The following is a 19,383-nucleotide window of genomic DNA, read 5'->3' as shown; positions in this document are numbered from 1 at the left end:
GGGGCCTCTGGGCCCGGGCATTCCATGCTTATAAATTGTGATTAGGGCTTGATAAACAGTTTTCTGTATGTGAAAATAGTGTTCAACTCTTTTGGCCTTTGACCACATGAATAAACACCAAGAAGGTAGTTATCAGACAGTGAGTGCCATTCTCTTAAATGTGGACTTATTTTCCAGTGTTGTTAGAAAATAATTTTTGTTCAAGGATTGTCAAGTTGCAGATATTTTGTTACAGTTGCAGAAAGGGACTAAAAAATGATAACTGCACTAGAAGGAGATTGTAATAATGGCTCAACATACTTTGGAAGCATGTTTGGTTGCACACCCAATATTACTAGTGCAGAAATAGTCATTTCCTCAGTCAGAAGAACGGGGGATATGAGGCTGCAACCCAATAAACATATCTTGGAGGTTTTGGCATCTAGCCACCTTCTGGAAGCTAGCCAGCACCCCCCTTCCCGCTGCCACCATTGCCACAACCACTACTCATTCATTAGCATATAAAAGATTGACCCAGAACTCTAGACTCTAGTGTTCTTGGGCCAGGAATAGACCAAGTACTGCAACAAAAGATGCTCCTACATTCCTTTCACTCAGTACAAGGGGCTTGGGGACTATACACAAAGTCTGAATATGTTTTTCCTGTTATATCAGCATATTGGGCCATGCTTTAGGGATCCATTCAGTATTGCTGTGTCACTTTGGAGAAGGAAATGAAACCTTGGGTATGAAATTCCTCATATCTGGCTGTACAGTGAACACTTTGTTTAGTGATAGGAAAAGGAATTCAAAGGACTTCATAGGTTCAGAGATGGAATAGAGAAAACACTGTCCTCTTTTTTCATTTTATTTTATTTTATTAGTTTATTCACTTTGTGTCCCAGCTGTAGCCCCCTCCCCCATTCCCTTCCAATCCCACCTCTCTCTCTCTTCTTCTCCTTTTCCCCTCCCCCAGTACAATGATAGGGGAGGTCCTCCTCCTCTTCCATCTGACTATAGTCTATCAGGTCTTATCAGGACAGTCTTCTTCCTCAGTCAACTGGTAAGGCTGCTCCCTCCTCAGGTTGAGGCGATCCAAGAGCCAGCCCATGAGTTCATGTCAGAGATGGTCCCTAGTCTTATTGTTGGGGAACCCTCTTAGATACTGAGCTGCCTTGGGCTACTTCTGTGCAGGGATTCTAAGTTATCTCCATGCATGATACTCCTTGTTTGGAGTATCAGCCTCAGAAAAGACCTTTGTGTCCAGATTTTTGGTTCTGTTGCTCCCCTTGTGGAGCTCCTGTTCCCTCCAGGGCTTTCTATCTCCTCCTTCTTTCATAAGATTTCCTGCATTCTACCCAATGTTTGGCTATGCATTTCAGCATATGTTTTGATACCATGCTTGGTGCAGTATTTCAGATGCCCTCTGTGATAGGCTCCTGTCCTGCTCCTTGTCTTCTTCTTCCAATGTACATGCCATTTGCCTTTCTGAATGAAGATTGAGCATATTACCTTTTGGAAATCAATCTGGCACTTTCTCAGACAAATAGGAATAGTGCTATCTCAAGACCCATCTATACCACTCCTTGGCATATATCCAAAAGATGCTCAAGTATACAACAAGGTCATTCACTCAACCATGTTTGTAGCAGCTTTATTCATAATAGCCAAAACCTGGTAACAACCCAGATGTCTGTCAAATGAGGAATTGATACAGAAATTATGGTACATTTACACAAAGAAATACTACTCAGCAATTAAAAACAAAGAAATCATGAAATTTGCAGGCAAATGGTGCGATCTAGAAAAGATAATGCTGAGTGAGATATCCCAGAAGCAGAAAGACACACATGGTATATACTCACTTATAAGTGGATATTAGACATATAATATAGGATAATCATACTAAAACCTGCACACCTAGGGAAGCTAAACACTGTCCTCTTGGTAGCTATGAGTTTAATTAAATGTGTCCATGCTGTACAGAGCCATCTACCACACTTAAAAAGGTTGTCAAATACCTAAACTATAAGAGCCTTTTTATAAGGCCAGTAGCTTGGGTACAAAGTAGGGGATGAAATTAACCAGCAGGTAGAAAACCTCATACAGAACAGAAAATATAATATTTTTAAAATTCTAAGTCATTTGATTTATTTTCATTGAATTCAGCATGAGATGACAAAAACATATTACATCACCATCATTGGCAATTAATTAATTACAATTAATTAATTACAGCTATAGATCTTTGCAATACTTTTATTCCTTTTGTACTTTTTTGTTAAGTCACATTTGTATTTACATTAATGTAAAATACATAATTTCTTATTAAAATACTCCAGTTTAGTGATTAACAATTAATAAATTTGCCTTTAAAACTTCTATTACTCCACTGGGTATTTTAGCCTGAATTGCTGCTTTCTAAAAATATTTCTAAGTTTAAATTTATTTGCCAAAAGAGTAGACAAACCACATTATAAAACTTGTGTTTCTTTGAAGCAATTTCCATTCTCTTCTTCCTCTCATCATGGAAATCCATTCTTGAACTCTTTATAGGCTCCTTGTCATTCCATCACTTTCATGAGGAATGGTCGTCATCTGCTTTCATGAGGAGTGGTCAGCAGTAGTAGACAGTCCATTAAATACTTGGGCATACTTTCAGGGAACATCAGGCATAGTGAGACTTTGAAACAAAAAATGTTCAGATTGTGTTGAGACTGGAGAGTCCTTCATATATGTTTTGGGACAATGACAGCGGGAGAACAAAAATAGACTAGGATCCTGCAGGTAGATGAGAAGCCAAAATGAGGAGGAGTAGTGAGATATGAGGCACTGCACTAAGGGCTTTACTTCTTGTCAGCAATATTACATAGAAAACATTTCATCATAACATGATCTATCTTTGAAAGTTGAGGCAAGTAGAGGAAGGATGACGTCACATCTTATCTTTGGTTTCTTCAGTTGACAAGTCTGGCATGTGAGACTGTTGGATGAAATGACAACGAGACCATTAATTGCTAAGGTGATCAGCTTCATGGGAATCTTTTTCTTTATTCTTTCTAATAAGTCACTCTCATTTATGGGTTCTAGAAAAGTGACTCAAAAATATTACAGATAAAACACTGTTAAGCTGGCCAAAGGAAAAATATTTCCAGGTAGCCTGAAACCCAGCAGACAATGTAGCTGTTGCCTAACAAACACAGAAACCTACATTGTATGCCAGGTTCATGCCCCAGACCTGGATGTTCAGCCTGCAAATCATCTACACACATTAACATGTTAAAGTTGGTATGTGTCTTAATTACCATAGTGAAAAGAAAACAGAAGTCACATTTGCTGTGACTTACCTATAGGTGAAATTTCCTCAAATAATTCTATTAGCTGTCATTCATCGTGCTATTTTAATTATCTTTAAATGTCAATTAATGACCTTTAAATAGAAGTACAGATAGGTAGACGAATGGATATCAAGTTAGGTAGATGATACATGTCAGACATTCATCTGGACAGAACATAATAATATTTTCATGAAGAAAAGAGGAGGAGGAAGAAAACCCATCAGTGTGACAAATAGCCTTTGTAGTGTTAAGCACAGAGACCACATCATTCATAAACACTGTATGACTTCAAAAACACAATGAATAATGGATGTTTACACTATAAAAACTATGTGTGCATGCCTATGCCTGCATGTGTATGTTGCTCAATATAAAGCTATCATTTCAACAAACTTGCTCTGGGTACCATAATTGATGTTAGATGATGCCACCAGAGACCCAGTAGCCAGATGTAGCTGCTGATTACCAAAGACAGGATCTACACTGGCTACTGAGCCACTGAGGACACCCTAGTCCTTTTGAGAGCTAGACAATTTATGATGTTCTAAGGAGAGACTCTGTAAAGAAAAGATGTCAATTATAGATATTAATGAAACAATACTAAGAGTTTTCAGTTGCATATTTTTTCTTAAACTGTCAATAACTATCTCTATATTCACTCAGTAAATGTCTAAAACACAGAAAGTCATTAAAAGGTAAGATTTACAAAACTAGTCAAAGTAACACCTTATCAGTTTGTCAGTTTTAAGCTAATACAGGTCTAAATAACTACCTAGGTAAACTCCTTGTTGATCCAGTCACTTGTTTATCCTAGAAATATAAATGTACTTACTGGGAAACTTTTCTTGGAATACAACCTCAGCAAAGTCTCTGACTCTTGGAACTGAGAACAGAGACGACAAAGAGGGTAGGAAAAACAAGAAAATAATCCAGCAGACATGCAATCATTTCATAGCCTAATAAGTAGTTGAAAATAATGGTACTTCCCCTGGAAGGGGGAAATAGAATAGATTCTATGGGTGGTCTAAGAGCAGGGGAGACAGGAACAAGAGGATCCGGTAGGGAGGGAAAGGGGAGGTAAGGTTGAAAGAGGGACAATGGAGAGAGAAACAGCTAGAACTGAGAGACATTTGAGGGGTGGTATGAAGCCTAGTGCAGTGGAAACTTTCTAAAAAAACAGTAAAACAATCTGAATGAAGTCTCCAAATAATAGGGAAGATGGAGTACTAACTGGCCATCTATTGTCACCAAAAGAAGCTTTCAGTCCTGGAACATCCAATTGAGTTTTTCACCAAAGGGATCCTATGAAAATCCCCATATACAACAATCCAGACTCTTGCCAAGAATATAGGTTGCACACAAACAAACAGCAAGGCCTTATTGCTGAAGACAACACCTACACAACTCATTGAGCATGGAGAGGTAAGCTCGTTACTACATAAAACCATCACCCCTTTGTTCTAGCGTCTATGCCATGGAAAGTTATTCTACAGGCTATTGAAAGAGAAATGTAACAGTTGCAAAACCTTTGACCTACAATCTGTCCTGCCTGCAAAACATGCAAGGGCAATGGTGGCACAAAGCTTGTGGAAGTAACCAATCAATCACTGATTTGACTTAAGGCCTACTCCACAAGCTGGAACCTAAACCCAACACTGCTTGAGTGACTAAGAAGCTAGAGACTACATAGCTCAGAGACCTAGGTTAAAACCAAATACTACTAGTCTAAAAAAAAAAAAATAAAGAAAAAAATGTAGTGATAAAAAGATTACTAATGACATTCTCCTGTACTCATAAGTCAGTGCCTTCCCTGTTCAGCCATCATCACAGAAGCTTCCTCCTGCAACAGATATAAACAAATATAGAGACCCACTCCCAGGCATTAAACAGGGAGAGAGACCTTGGAACACACAGCTCTAATAGGGCTGTCTCTATAAAATTCCTCCCTCTCAGAACTCAAACAGTCCTGCAGAAGAAGAGACAGAAAAAGTGAAGCTGGGAGTGATGGCACACACCTTTAATCCCAGCACTCCCAGAGGCTGAGGCAGGCAGATCTCCTGTGAGTTCAAGGACAGCCTGGTCTACAAATTGAGTCTAGGACAGCCAAGGCTACACAGAGAAACCTTGTCTCAAAACAAAACAACACAAAACAAAACAGTGTGAGATCCAGAGGAGATGAAGACACCAGAAAAAGAAGGCCTTCTAAATTAACTGAACTCACACAGAGACTGAGGTAGTAAGCACAGGGCCTATATGGGTCTCCACCAGCTTTTCTGTGTATATATTATAGCTTTCAGTTTAGTATTTTTAAGGGACTCATAAATGTGTGAATGAGTGGGTCTCTGGTTCCTGTGCTAGCAGCCTTCCATTAACGCAAGAATGTAGACAACATCTTTCACAAGCACATTTATGGATCTGAAAGAGCACCAGCTAGTTCATGACTTTAACTAACTCAGCCTTGATTTAAAAGCAATTAAAAATGTCTCCCACTAGGTGGGCTTCATGTTAAATGTTCTTTAAAAAAATAGACATATACATGGATGGGGAAGGGAGGGAGCAGAGCTGGGAGAGAGGAAGAGAAACAAACTTTAATCACTGGGCCTGTGATTATCTCAATTATGGGTGATTGAGATTATGGCATCACAGGTGTTTACATATATCTAAACTCACCAAAATGTCTACATGAAGTATGTGCTGTTCTTTGTTAATCAATCATATTTCAATAAAGCCATTATAAAAAGCACATGCCTCTCAAATGGTAAAGAACAAAAATCCTAATTAATACTAAGTATAGACCAGGAAAGTAATGCATTCATATATACACCATGTACCACAGGGTTAAATTATGCTGAGAAGAAAACAACCTTTCAAATACAGGTATCTAATTAAAGTACATTCTTTTTAACTTGAATTTCTTATTATTATATTAGGGCACTTGAATGAGGCTATCACCATAACCAGGCACGTGGTAGTAACCATGTAACTCTTGCATACCTGAGGTCTTGTGACTACAGTGACCAAAAACATTTATACCAGCTGATGGTCACTTGATCCTTACATCTCTCTATTTAGTAAATTGTTCTGCAAGTAAAGTTGAAGTTTGAGGTGAACATTTTCTGGGACATTCCTAATCAAGACATCTTTAAAAAGACATTTTCTGCCAAATAATTCTAGCCTGAACAGGCCTAGAAAGGGATCAGGTTGGCACAAGATCCTAAAACATGCTGCTGAGGGTGAAACCTCTTCCAGCTAATAAAGACAGACTCAGAGTAGTTTTGGAAAATAATATTTAGCAATTAGATACATGACTTTAATCCTTCTGAATGAAAAAAAATCAATTTTTAAATAACTACTACATGAGAACGTAAGTCATTTTTCCTTACTGAATACTCTCAGAGAAAAAAGAAAGATAGCTTTTAACCTGAGTGATACACAGTGTTTTTGTGGACAAATTCTAGAAATCAATTGCCTTAAATCATCTTTCTCCTTTCCATCTCTCTCTCTTCTCTCTGGAAGAAACACCTAAGGCATTTTTCTAGATACAGTGTAAACAATGTGCAAGCCAGTGAAGAATTCCTGTTCTTAAAAAAGGTAAATATCCTGGCTGTGTGCCCCTCTCTCAGAGGGAGGATACAAATTGAATACATTATAATAAATGATAAAAAGGGAAATAAAAGTATTTTCATCTCATTAATGATAAGGAAATAATTGTTTTCTGAACATGTAAATAATAGAAAAAAGTCAGTTCCTTCAAAAATGCTACCTTAGGCATTGTTTAATCATAACCCATTACTGGTATTTCCATATTTGGTCTCACTTTTGAGCCATGTGCAGTTTTCTGAAGATATCAACATGTGCCTAACATCATAGGCCATAGGCCTCATTTATAATGTATTAACCACAAAATTACTGGTTTTGCCACTGTCTGATTCCTAATGCAATCCAGTGTTTTCATGGTACTGAATTTTTAGTTCTTCTGTAATTCTTCCCAGAGAAGTTCTACTAAGCTCAAACAAGCTAAAGGGGAAGGAAGCAGTGGACCCTATGGATGCCTGCTGCCCAGCTACTCCTATCCTTGGGAGGCCCAGCTCTAGGCCTCCTAGCAGATAAGAAGGATGTTTCATTATGGATGGCACCCTGATGGCTTAGTCCATGTTGGTTAGAAACAAAGTCACATTACTCTGACATTTAAAAATGTGTGAGAACACAGGTGTGCTTTGAGGTAGTAATCACATCTAACTCTTTTGTAATTCTCTAGGTGTCAGCAGCAGCATTTAGCTTGATTTGGTGACCTAAATCAATCAGATGTCAATCAATTATAAAATGTCTGGGCACCTATAATAATATACTTTAAAAATAGTACATAGAAAACCCTGAAAGCTCACAGATGAACATCTCCTCAGGATTGAACCTGTGTATGTCTTTATCCAGTTAGCAGCACTGAAGAGTCCTAGGTAGGGAAAGGGATACCCTTAAGCAGACTCTTAACATTCACTACAGTGAAAATGAATCCATTTCTTCAACTGGTTATAGGAACAAGTATTTTGTTGGAAGCAGCTTAGTACAAACCAAAGACCATGCCACATTTGATGGCAGCATTCTCCTTCTCTTCTCAGTTTAGCTGTAGATGCTGGACTGTGCCCATGCTGTCAGTGGAAGGGTTTTCACAGTGCATGGCCAGTTCTGTAAAGAAACAAAGAAAGAAACAAACAAAAACTTAGAGAAACACTACCAAGCAGTTAAAACTCAAGGATTAAAAATCAAGGAAAGTAGATAGTTTAAAAGTCTCTTGCCATAAAAGCATGAGGACCTGATTTTGGTCCACAACAACAAAGTTTGAAAAACAAACAACAACAAAACAGGCATGATATGATTTTTTTTATTGTAATCTGAGCACTGGAGAGAGAGAAATAAAGAAAGGTAGATACCTTGGCCTTGCTAATCAGCCAGCAGTCTCTAATTGATGAGTTCGAACAAGAGAACCTATCTTAAAGCAAGGTGGTCAACACCCAAGGACAACATTGGCTGTTGACTGCTGGACTATGCACCACATAAACAAGATAAAAACATTTAAAAAAATCATGATATCTGTTTTCAACTGGAGAGCATCTATTTTTTATACTGTATAAAACACAATATTACAAAGGAAGGGGAATATTTTTTAAAAGTCACTACTAGTGACAAACTATGAGGAAAGATGACAGACACTGCAGCAAAACCAAAAAACATGGGTAAGAGAAGATAGGCACCCTGACACTTAATAGGGACAGGATTAAGTGGATAGTTGTTCTTACCTATATAGAGGATGATGAGGCTTAGCAGATGGAGAAAACATGAAAGGTTAGGAAGGCAGGGAAGTACTTTTGTGAATTTAATTAAAAATTAAATGATGATTATTTCTAAGCTTGAGAGAAGGCAAGAGATGAAGTAAGGAAGACTTTCTTTCTGTACAGATGAACAGTGGCCAACTTCTTTACTAGGTTGAAAGGGGAAATAACAGGATTAAAATTGCTGTTTATATTGATGGTAAGTAACACTGGGGAAATCTGGTTTCTCTTTCTGTGGGAGGGGGAGAGAATGAGGTCATGAGAGGTATGTCTTGAAAGAATTAGCTAGAAATAATTTGGGGTTCGGTGTGGCTGCCAATGTATCCTAGGAAAGTAACTATCAATTTTGTTTTTGTTTTTAAAGGAGAGGAGTAAGAGGGATGGGATGTAGCTCAGTGGCAGTGTCAACCTATCATGTGTGAGGCCCTTGGCTTCCCTACCAAGCCACTCTTTCCCCAAGAAAAGTCTCTGCATTCACCTGAGTTCCAGGCTCCAAAATCCTAACCCTATGTTTAATCTCCTACTTTCCATGGTATCATGACTATTTCAGTTTTTTTTGAGAAATCACTATTCATTTACTGACATGATCTCTTTTGTAAACCTTACTCAGACAATCAAACTCTCTGTAGTTTGGGGGACAAGGCAGAAAAAACCCAAAATCCCAGATATGGTCATTTTGTTACTTTCCCACCTTAACCATGATAGCACTAATATGGAAATCCCACAAAGACTGCAGGGAGCCATCATGTGTCATGAGCATCACCACATTTCTTCCTGTCTGTGAAAACTGGCAGAAACAAGAATAATACATGATTAAAAAATGAACAGATGATTTGGCCAAAATGAAATAAAGCAACAGAATTTTCCTTGATTGAATTTTCATTTCTAGACAGAACCTTATATTTTTTTGTTGTTCATCTTTATAACTACAGCCACTAAGTATTTTAAAGCTAAATTACAGCTGAGTGAATTCTCCAACTATGAATATACATTTAGAGACAAGACCTCTCAAGATCCAGTAAGAAAACAAATCGTGTTTTTTTTTTTTTTTTTTTCTAACACATGAATGGGGACAGACAGAAAGCTCTTAGGAAAACTGTCATTTACCAATACACCAAAGAAGTTACAATATATGGTATCTATCGGAGCCTTCAACCAGGATATAAATCACAAAACAGAAACAAACAGAAAAAACAACCCTACAGTCCTTTGGCTCTATTAAGCTTCAGAAATGCACACTGTACGATTTCCCTACAAATATAAAAGGTTCTGAGAAACCTAGCAGGCATAAAGCCTATTTGATGCTGTTTCTTTCAGAGTTTCTTAAACTTACTTGCCTATAGAACTCTCCTCATGCCCCCTCAAAACGTGTTTGTTAAGTACCATCTCACATCTCATTTGTCTTTCTAAATGAGGATTGATCATCTTACCCCGTGTCCGCTTTCTTGATTATCTTCTTTAGGTGTATAGATTTCATTATGTTTATCATATCTTGTAGGTCTATATAAGCGAGTATATACCATGTTTGTCTTTCTCCTTCTGGGGTACTTCACTCAGAATGATCTTTTCTAGATCCCACCATTTGCCTGCAAATTTCATGATTTCCTCTTTTTTGATTGCTGAGTAGTATTCCATTGTGTAAAAATACCACAATTTCTGTATCCATTCCTTCGTTGAGGGACATCATGGCAGGCTCTTTGACTTCCCCATCCCCCAAGGGAGGAGCAGTACTGTTAGGCCAAAGAGGAGGACTTTGCAGCCAGTCCTGAAGATACCTGATAAAACAGGGTCAGATGAAAGGGGAGGAGATCCTCCCTTATCAGTGGACTTGGAAAGGGGCAGGGAAGAGATGAGGGAGGGAGGGTGGGATTGGAGAGGGAATGAGGGAGAAGGATACAGCTGGAATACAAAGCTAACAAAATGTAACTAATAAGAAAAAAAAAGTACCATCTCACAGAGTACTAAAGGCTATACACAGTATATCACATATGCTGATGACAAGTTTGGGTGGCAAATTATGTAAGGAGTATTCTGGAGGCAATTTTCTTAAAACCACAAAGGGGAAAAAGTAAGAGACAGTGAAGGAAATGAAATGAAATGAAAATGACAAGTACTTGGAAAAGACATAAGCTATCAACAGAGCTTAGCTACCAAAGGAGGGATACCAATGCATGGATCAATCATCCAGGAGAAAAACTCAACAGCACCTGCCTTTACCTATGGTTTTGTGAGTCACTGGAAAACTACTGTTTATTAATTAGTGTCCATTTAGGAAGATTTAAAAATAAGTGCACTCGATTTTATTCATTGCATAACATTGCACTTTTAAATGAAGCAATTGGGCACCAAATGGGATTAGACTGCCACTGTGTTCCAAAAGGCCTACTTTAGCCTCTACTCAGTACCATACCAGGAGTACAGACATGATGGGAGTAATTACTCAGGCAACACCTGCTGGGTACATGGTGCTGGTTTTCTCTCGGACTTTGACTCTTAGAATAACTTTAGAAAACTAAGTACTTGCATTATGATCTGTTTACAGATGGGGAAACTGGGGCTAACAAGGGATTGTTTTCTTTGATGCCTTTAACACACATAAAACAAATTCTGCAAGATCAGTGAGCTAAGAGTCTTGATCAAATAGTCAATGAGATGATCTTGGGAAAAAAGCAAGGTATATGTAGCAAGTAGCAAGAGAGAATGGTGACCCTCTCAACATAGAAAGGGACACAAAGGTTCTGTGATCCAGGAAACAGCTTGACATTTCAGAATCTCTTTAGTTTCCAAACAAGGAAATAATACTGATCCAAATACCAAGGAAAGGCTTGTGTACAATGAGGTAGTTACCTTACAAATTGAGGCCAGCTTCAGAAGCTGCAGCTTTGATGGATGGGAGCCCTACAGTACTAAGTTCATGTTTATAAAGCCAGCAGACAGCTTCCCCACCAATGTGGGGGAAAAACACTTCCTGAAAAAGGACACTAATCTAAATGACAAGCGGTGGTGAGAAATGTGGATGACTATAGATTACATTCACTGTTCAACTTTGGTTGTTTATCTATACTAGACAGCTCTGTCTTTCTATACCAGAACCATCAAGATTTTCCTTCCCTAAGAGACCATAATCTTGATTTTACCAAACAGGGACATTTTCTTTTTCTTTTTTTTTTTCTTAATATTACTTAGAGTTTGTTTATTTTGTAGCACCTTCTCTTATTCCCTCCCAACCCTATACCCCTCTCCAAGTCCAATAGAAGAGGTCCTCCTCCCCTTCCATCTGACCCTAGCCTTTAAGGTTTCATCAAGATTGGATGCATTGTCTTCCTCTGTGGCTTGGGAAGGCTGTTCCCCCATCAGGGGCAGGTGATCAAAGAGCCAGGCATTGAGTTCATGTCAGAGACAGTCTCTTTTCCCCTTATTAGGGAACTCACTTTGATATTGAGCTGCCATGGACTACATCTGTGCAGGCGTTCTAGGTTATCTCCATGCATGGTCCTTGGTTGGAGAATCAGTTTCAGAAAAGAACCCTGGGCTCAGATTTCTTGGTTCTGTTGATCTCCTTGTGGAGCTTCTGTCCCCTCCAGGTCTTTCTATCTCTCCCTTCTTTCATGAGATTCCTTGCACTCCGCCCAAAGTTTAGCTATGAGCCTCAGCATCTGCTTTTATACCCTGCTGGGTAGAGTCTTTCAGAGGCCCTCTGTAGTAGGCTCCTGTCCTGTTCCCTCAAACGGACATTTTCAAACCCTCCATATTGACTGTAATAATGGTATCTTGTTTTATTCAGATTTCTCTAAAATCAAGGAATAATCAACATGCAATAAACTACACATAATTAAATTAGATGGTTTCATCTATGGAACATCACAATAAATAAAAAAGTAAAATTGTCCACTAGATCTGGTTTCCTTTTGCCCTTTTGCAACCCATTTGTTCACCACTTCATATAATCCCTTATCTACTTTCTGACATTAAAAGCTTTTTTGTATTTTCTAGAAATTTATGTAAACAGAAGTACATATAGTGTATTCTCAAAAGTAAGGGCCCCTCATTTTATTTAAGGTAATAACTTTTTCCATTACTGAGCAGTATCCATTGACATAGACTGTGATTTATTTCTCCATTAACTTGCAGTTGGACATTTGTATTTTTCTAGTTCTTGTCCATAATAAATTAATCTGGTATAAGCATTCATGTACACATGGCTTTCTTGTTGCTCTAAGTTGGACATCTGGGTCACATGATAAGTGTGACATTTCAAGAAATTGCCAAATTGTCTTCTAAAATATTTCTACCATTTGACATTTCTTCTTAAATGTCTCTGAGAGCCCCATATCCTTGCATCCTCAACTTCCACTCTATAGTCAGCCTTCCAACTATTCAAATACTGTATAGCTTTCATTTACCTGATTAATGATGGGGAACATGCTTTATGCACATATCTCCAATATGAGCATCTCCTTCAGTTAAGGGTCTATTGAGATCCTTTGCTCATGTTTTAATCTTGCTAGTTTCTTATTATTGAAATTGGGGAGACAAACTCAGTAAGATTTTACAGAACTTATGGTACACAAATAAATAAAAATAGCTACAAAATATTTTCTAAAGTCCATGCTGAACTAAAATGTTCTGTTTATGATGAGCCTGAAACTCCTTCAAAGCTCGAACAGAATTTAATTATTTATATGACTACTGCTGCAAGGTTGAGACTTTAATTAGTGAATGAGGTAATCCTACATACTTCATGATACCTAGTTATTCCCCAGAAAAATTACCTAGTTTTCATCCATAAGTCACATTTTAAATCTTCTAATTATACTCCAGTTCCACTAATTCTATTTTATAGCATAATACCTTCTTCTATTCAAACCCAACCCAACATTCAAAAGTAAATAAGGTCGAAATCTATGTCACATTGTGTGTACAATTGGTAGCAGATAAAATGTAACATGCAAACAAGAATATGAATTACCATCTAAGATTTGTCAGAAGCAGTTAAATTGGAGGGTGATTCTAGGCATTGCTCTGAAGGAAAACAGGCCTGGTTCTGTTGTGTGGCACTACTGGGCTGTAGCTCGATTGTTACAGTTGATGTGGGTTTCCTTTTTGATGCCTGGAAAATGACTCTGCTGACCACATCCACATTCTGAAATACTTTTTGAGAACTTGTAACCAAACTGCAGGAACTGACTCATTTTGCAGTGCCCAGTCACCATACAATCATTTTGAAGAGACTCAAGTGGAAGGCAGAAACACCCAGGTTTCAGAATACAGGCATAAAGTTCTCTGGATTTACATGGCAAGAGGCAGAAATCTCAGGGCCCAAGAACTAACTAGAAAAATCAAGCCCAGGACATTTGGCCTTGGAGGATGAACTGAGCACAACAAAATGCTTACAGACAAAATATGTGCTGGTCTTCACCTCAAAAAGGCAGCTATTTCTAGACAGATTCAGTGGAGAGATGTACACAGGATGATTCATGCAAAATTGTGCCTTAAAAGGCCATTCTTGAATTCCTCATCCTCCTCAGTTACTCACTAAAGTGATGCTCAAACATAAATATTTCCTTGCTTCATAGGATTTAAGCAGGAATGAACACCATGTCCCAGGCACCAGGAAGAATGAAAGGTTGACACCTGTGCTTGAAACCAAAGATTTACTGACTCCCCTGGATCGTCCCTACTTCTTCCACTGTCCATTTCTCCATCTTCCTCTTGGCGCCTTATGGACCCCATTCAAAAGGATCAAGACTCTCCCTGTTTCCACACTGAGTTCCTGAGTCAGGTCAGGGAAGGATAAAACCCAGCAATTTGTGGTCCTTCTCCTCTACACCACACTGTTACCAAATATTCATTTCTCCTTCCCTACAAGTGAAACAGATCAGTCTGTTTTAGCCAGAGGCAATAATGCTATCCAGCCCAACTGAACTAAACTATAAACAACAAAACCAGTAACTCTTTTATGCAGGTGGGCCCCTTGCTAAGAAAGAATATAAAGGTTAACAGAAATGCATCAGTAACTAGTCAGCCCAAATGATAGGAATTATGGATAAGGCCTTATCACAAAATAAGATCCAGTCAGATAAGATCTATGTATAGCATTAGCCCCATTTGTTGTCAGGCCTGATCTTATCTAGTTGCCTATATAATAATGGTATGTATAGGTTGTGTATCTGTTCTCACCCATGCCATGCTCTTAACATGAAAACTCCTATATGATGTAACTGCACATAATTTATGCACACATCAAGACTTTCAGTAACACATTACAAAAAGAACAATAGGGAGAATGTGTGGCAGTCATCTCTACCTCTCAGAAATGGCAAGTACTTGTTTTCCAATATGACTTGGAAAAGGTATATGAATTCACACTCTTCCCAACTGCTTTTATTTTCCTAGGTCCCCTTTTTGTCTCTAGTTGCTAATTCAGTATGATTTAACAATTTCTAACTTGTGACAAGCAAAATTTTCCTATAGATTACGGGGAACTTACTAATTGACTGAAAATAAAAGAAAATTAGTGAACAACCAATGCTGCTTCAAGTTCTAAACAAAATACAAAGACATGCCCCATGGGAAGGGAATTACAGGTAAACATAAAATCAATCAAAATATGCCATTATTAAATAGTCAAGCCCCTTGCCTCTCTGAATACATGGGATGGGAAGAACTGCCCACGTTGAGCTCCTTCTTTACTACTTTACTACTTCCTTACTACTTTACTACTTCTTTACTATGAGCTTTATGATTAGCATCATAATTAGAGTCACAAAAGTAGCATTTTACCAAAAGAAAGCCCTTTACAATTTGTACATACCCTGGATACAATGGTACATATAAGGGACATATAAGGTACAATGGGGTTTGCCTCTTTAGGTTTCTTTCTTATGGCTATCACATACATCCTTGAAAATATTACCACCTCCCTCTAGTTAGTTACTACTCCCTACCTTCCAGGAGCATCTTATGATAGAGAAGAGGTTCCTAAATGATCCATCTTGGTGTGTCCATTGCAGTTCTTTTTTTTTTCCCTAGAATTCTATTCCTCCAGCTACTACCATTGCTGCATTCCCTCTCGCTGTGGGTTTCTTGGCACAAATATTACATCAGAGAGACACTCCAATCAGTTCTAGATAAACAACTGCAGTCTAGCACTACAGTACTCCCTATCTGTCTGGGTTGTTGTCTGCAACATTTACTAACACCTGCTATATAGTTATTAGGTTTCACCTACTATGCAAGAAAGGACTTTGTCCACTGCTGCATTTTCAGACTTAGAACACTAAAACAAAACTTTCTCCATGTGGTATCTTTGCTTATTAATTCTCCTACCAATTGACACCTGAGACAACTTTTATTAACACCTTACCAAAAAAGCCCAAACTTTAAGGTTCAGGAGCATAGGGGCGAATGTATGACCTATTTGAAAAGCATTAAGAGAAATTGTGCATAGAAGGAAGAACAAATAGCTGTTCTATAACTTCCACACCATACAGGGGCAGAAATGCCAACAGGGGTATTGGCCTATGGATGCCAAAGAAAATGTGGGAAAGGAAGAAACTCTGTGTTGACCAATCTGTTTGATTAACTCTGATCTAGAAGTACTTCCTAGGACATGTGTTCCTAGGAATGCAGACCTCACTTGTCACACTGAAATACATAGTATCTTCAGTGCCTTGGCAGCTAAAAGGTCAGTCTGTTTCATCAAGGACAACTTGAATGATTATTAAAAAAAATTGTGGGCAATGAAATCCAGGTTGAACTTACTATTGAATTATAAGTAAAGGTAAAACTTGTCTTCAAGAAAATTATTACTGACTGCAGTGTGGTGAGAAGTAACACTCTCTGGAGTGTTATATTAGTGTTATATATTCCTCTCCACACAAGGAGAAAGGTATCCTCCTTAGTTTTATCTGAAGATTGAAAACAAAAAAGCAAGCAAGCAACAACAACAACAAAAAAAAAACCAACCAACCAACCAACCAACCAAAAACCTCTCAAATTTAACTGAGGTCAGAATTAGAGTTTGAGTCTACTTAAATCATTTTTGAAGATCTCTTTGCATAAGTTTCTGTGAACATTTGCTATTCTTTATAGAAATAGTCTGAAATTTTAGGTGTTCTGAAATCATATTTACAGTTTGGCTATGAAGAAGGGAAGCAAATCAGTCCCTCCAGCCATTTCTGCTGCACAGTTTCCCCTCAAAAGCTTTAGCTTCTCTGTTTAAGCAAGCAGCCTGGTTGGCAGAAGATGCTTAAAGTCTCTGTCAGTCTGTGAGAGTTATACTGGCTTCCAAATGATAGATAAGTAACAAACAAAAGACCTTTACTGAGAGGGAAGAGACAAAGTAAGTTCATAGCTTACAGTTACTACTCTCTCCAACCCCATTGCATGGACTCTCATTCTGCCTCCCCAAACCTTTTTTTTTTCTTTTCTTTTCTTCTGTCTATAGGAAGAGGTTGAATGAGCAAAAATAAGGATGAATGAAAAAAAAACAAAAGAAATGATGGAATGAAGGCAAGCCTCATTAGCATATCCTCCTAGGGACAGTCTCCGTTCAAGAACAATGAGAAGTTTTAGAGATTTCCAAGTACTTTAAACCTATAAAGTTGGGTGGGATATCCTCACCTACCTTCTAAATCAAATTACTAGCATTTACAGGAAGCTTCATTCCCATAATCTGAAATTGAACTTCTGGTGCGAACACAAAGTTTGTCTTAATGGGCATCAATGACTGCTTCTAAGCTCTGCCTATATATAGAAAGCCTTCAGAACTAGATGGAGATAAAAGAAAAATACATTCATAAATACAGATACTCATTTTACCTTTCTATCAACAGTCCAACCAAAGGATTCACCTACTTCTCCCCTCCAACCCCACCTTCAAGTGAAAACTTGAGAGGAAAAATTAGGGGAAGTTAGATGAGTAAATTTATTAGTGCATTAGATCAACTGAAAACAAGGAATTCCCCTTCTGTACTTCAGTGGCCTAATTAAAACTCATAAACACAAGTGACTAAGACTGTTCCCACTGGTTTGTAAAATAAAAAGCAGAAAAAGTCAAGTGTGTATTTCAATACTGAGAGGCCCAGGTCTGAAAGATGTGACACTTTCTAGAACAAAATTGAGACGATCACTACTGAAACTTTCAGCTTCAGTCAACTTTTACTCTGCCTGTGTACTCCCCCAAAGTACTTCCTGTCTATGCTGACAACAGCTTAATTGGGTTCAGATTCTGTTTCTACAGCAGACAAGTGGCATGAAGTGAGTTCCTTTGTTTCTCTGTGCTTTAGCACCCTCACCTATAAAATAGACACTACAGTGGTACTGACAGCTTGCTATGAGAATCACACAGGCCAGTGGAGTACCTACAACAGCAGCTATTCAAAACACACTTAACTCCACAACAACAAATAACAAATTGTTTCTATTTTAGTTAAACTGTTTTGCCAAAATTCAAATACGTTTTAGTATAAAGTCACAGGCTTAGAGTTAAAATGAAAGGCTTTGGGAAATACAAGCCAGTGGAGCACCATCACTTCAGGTTCTCTAACATGTGCTTTTTTATGCATGATAAAGGGCAAGATCACATAACTCTCTTCCAAGCTCTGTGGTTTAGAAAAACCAAGGGAGTCACTCAGCTGCCAAGGGACAAAATAGGCTTGAAGCACAAGCACACTTTTTCTCCAAGCTTGGGCCTCTTACAGAATAAATACTACAGATTTGGAGATAATTTTTTAAGCAGGTAATCAAAACTATGACAGCAAGCAGCAAGATACTGCTTGACCTAAGTAAAGTCAACCCATTTTTTTTTTTTTTTTTTTTAGTTAAGAACTCCAGTTTCTCTTTCTTGTTTATCTTCTTTAGGTGTACAGATTTTAGTATGTTTATCCTATATTATAGGTCTAGTACCCACTTATAAGTGAGTATATACCATGTGTGTCTTTCTGCTCCTGGGATACCTCACTCAGGATGATCTTTTCTATATCCCACCATTTGCCTGCAAATTTCATGATTTCTTTGTTTTAAATTGCTGAGTAGTATTCCATTGTATAAATCTACCACAATTTTTGTATCCATTCCTCCACTGATGGACATCTGGGTTATTTCCAGGATCTGGCTATTATGAATAAAGCTGCTACAAACATGGTTGAGGAAATGTCCTTGTTGTGTACTTGAGCATGTAGCCCATGGTAGCTCAGTATCTAAAAGGGGAACCAGGACTATTTCTCACATAAACTCAATGGCTGGCTCTTTGATCTCACCCCACCCCTGAGGGAGGTGCAGCCTTGCTAGGCCACAGAGGAGAACATTGTAGCCAGTCCTGAAGATACCAGATAATCTAGGGTCAGCTGGAAGGGGAAGAGGACCTCCCCTATCAGTGGACTTGGAAAGGGGCAGGGAGGAGATGAGGGAGGAAGGGAGGGATTGGGAGGGAATGACAGAAGGAGCTATGGCTGGGATATAAAGTAAAAGTTATTTAAAAAATGAACTCTAGTTCCACATTTGTGTGTGGGTGTGTGATCAATGGATTCTCATTAAAAACATTTTATGCATTAAAAACATGATAAAAGCAGAAAAGCAACAATAACGTCATTAATAAGGTCCCCAGCTGAACAGGCAGGTATGTCAGGAAACAATTTATTTTTTCAGGACAAAAAGATATTTCCTTTAAAATGAAATCTCTAGCCTGGCCTTCACTACAAAAGACTGCACCCTGTACCTTAGAAGAGCTACATTAC

General features: G+C 38.2%; 1 long non-coding RNA gene across 4 annotated transcripts in view; it reads right to left on the bottom strand.

The window, feature by feature from the left end:
• Positions 1–1,626: 1,626 nt before the first annotated feature.
• LOC110541143 (uncharacterized) overlaps positions 1,627–19,383 on the bottom strand; it is a 110,796-nt gene continuing 93,039 nt past the window's right edge. For 3 of the 4 annotated variants that reach the window (XR_009588357.1, XR_009588360.1, XR_009588359.1), the window contains 3 exons: positions 7,887–8,000; positions 4,150–4,200; positions 1,627–2,962 (listed from right to left, as the gene is read on the bottom strand). This is a non-coding gene — a long non-coding RNA (uncharacterized LOC110541143). The remainder of the gene's footprint in view (positions 2,963–4,149; positions 4,201–7,886; positions 8,001–19,383) is intronic. The other variant, XR_009588358.1, reaches the window with a different exon arrangement.

Source organism: Meriones unguiculatus, chromosome X, assembly GCF_030254825.1.
Source record: "Meriones unguiculatus strain TT.TT164.6M chromosome X, Bangor_MerUng_6.1, whole genome shotgun sequence".
Lineage (NCBI taxonomy): Eukaryota > Metazoa > Chordata > Mammalia > Rodentia > Muridae > Meriones > Meriones unguiculatus.
The sequence above is the reverse complement of the archived record's forward strand: the minus strand, read 5'-3'. Positions and strand labels throughout refer to the sequence as shown.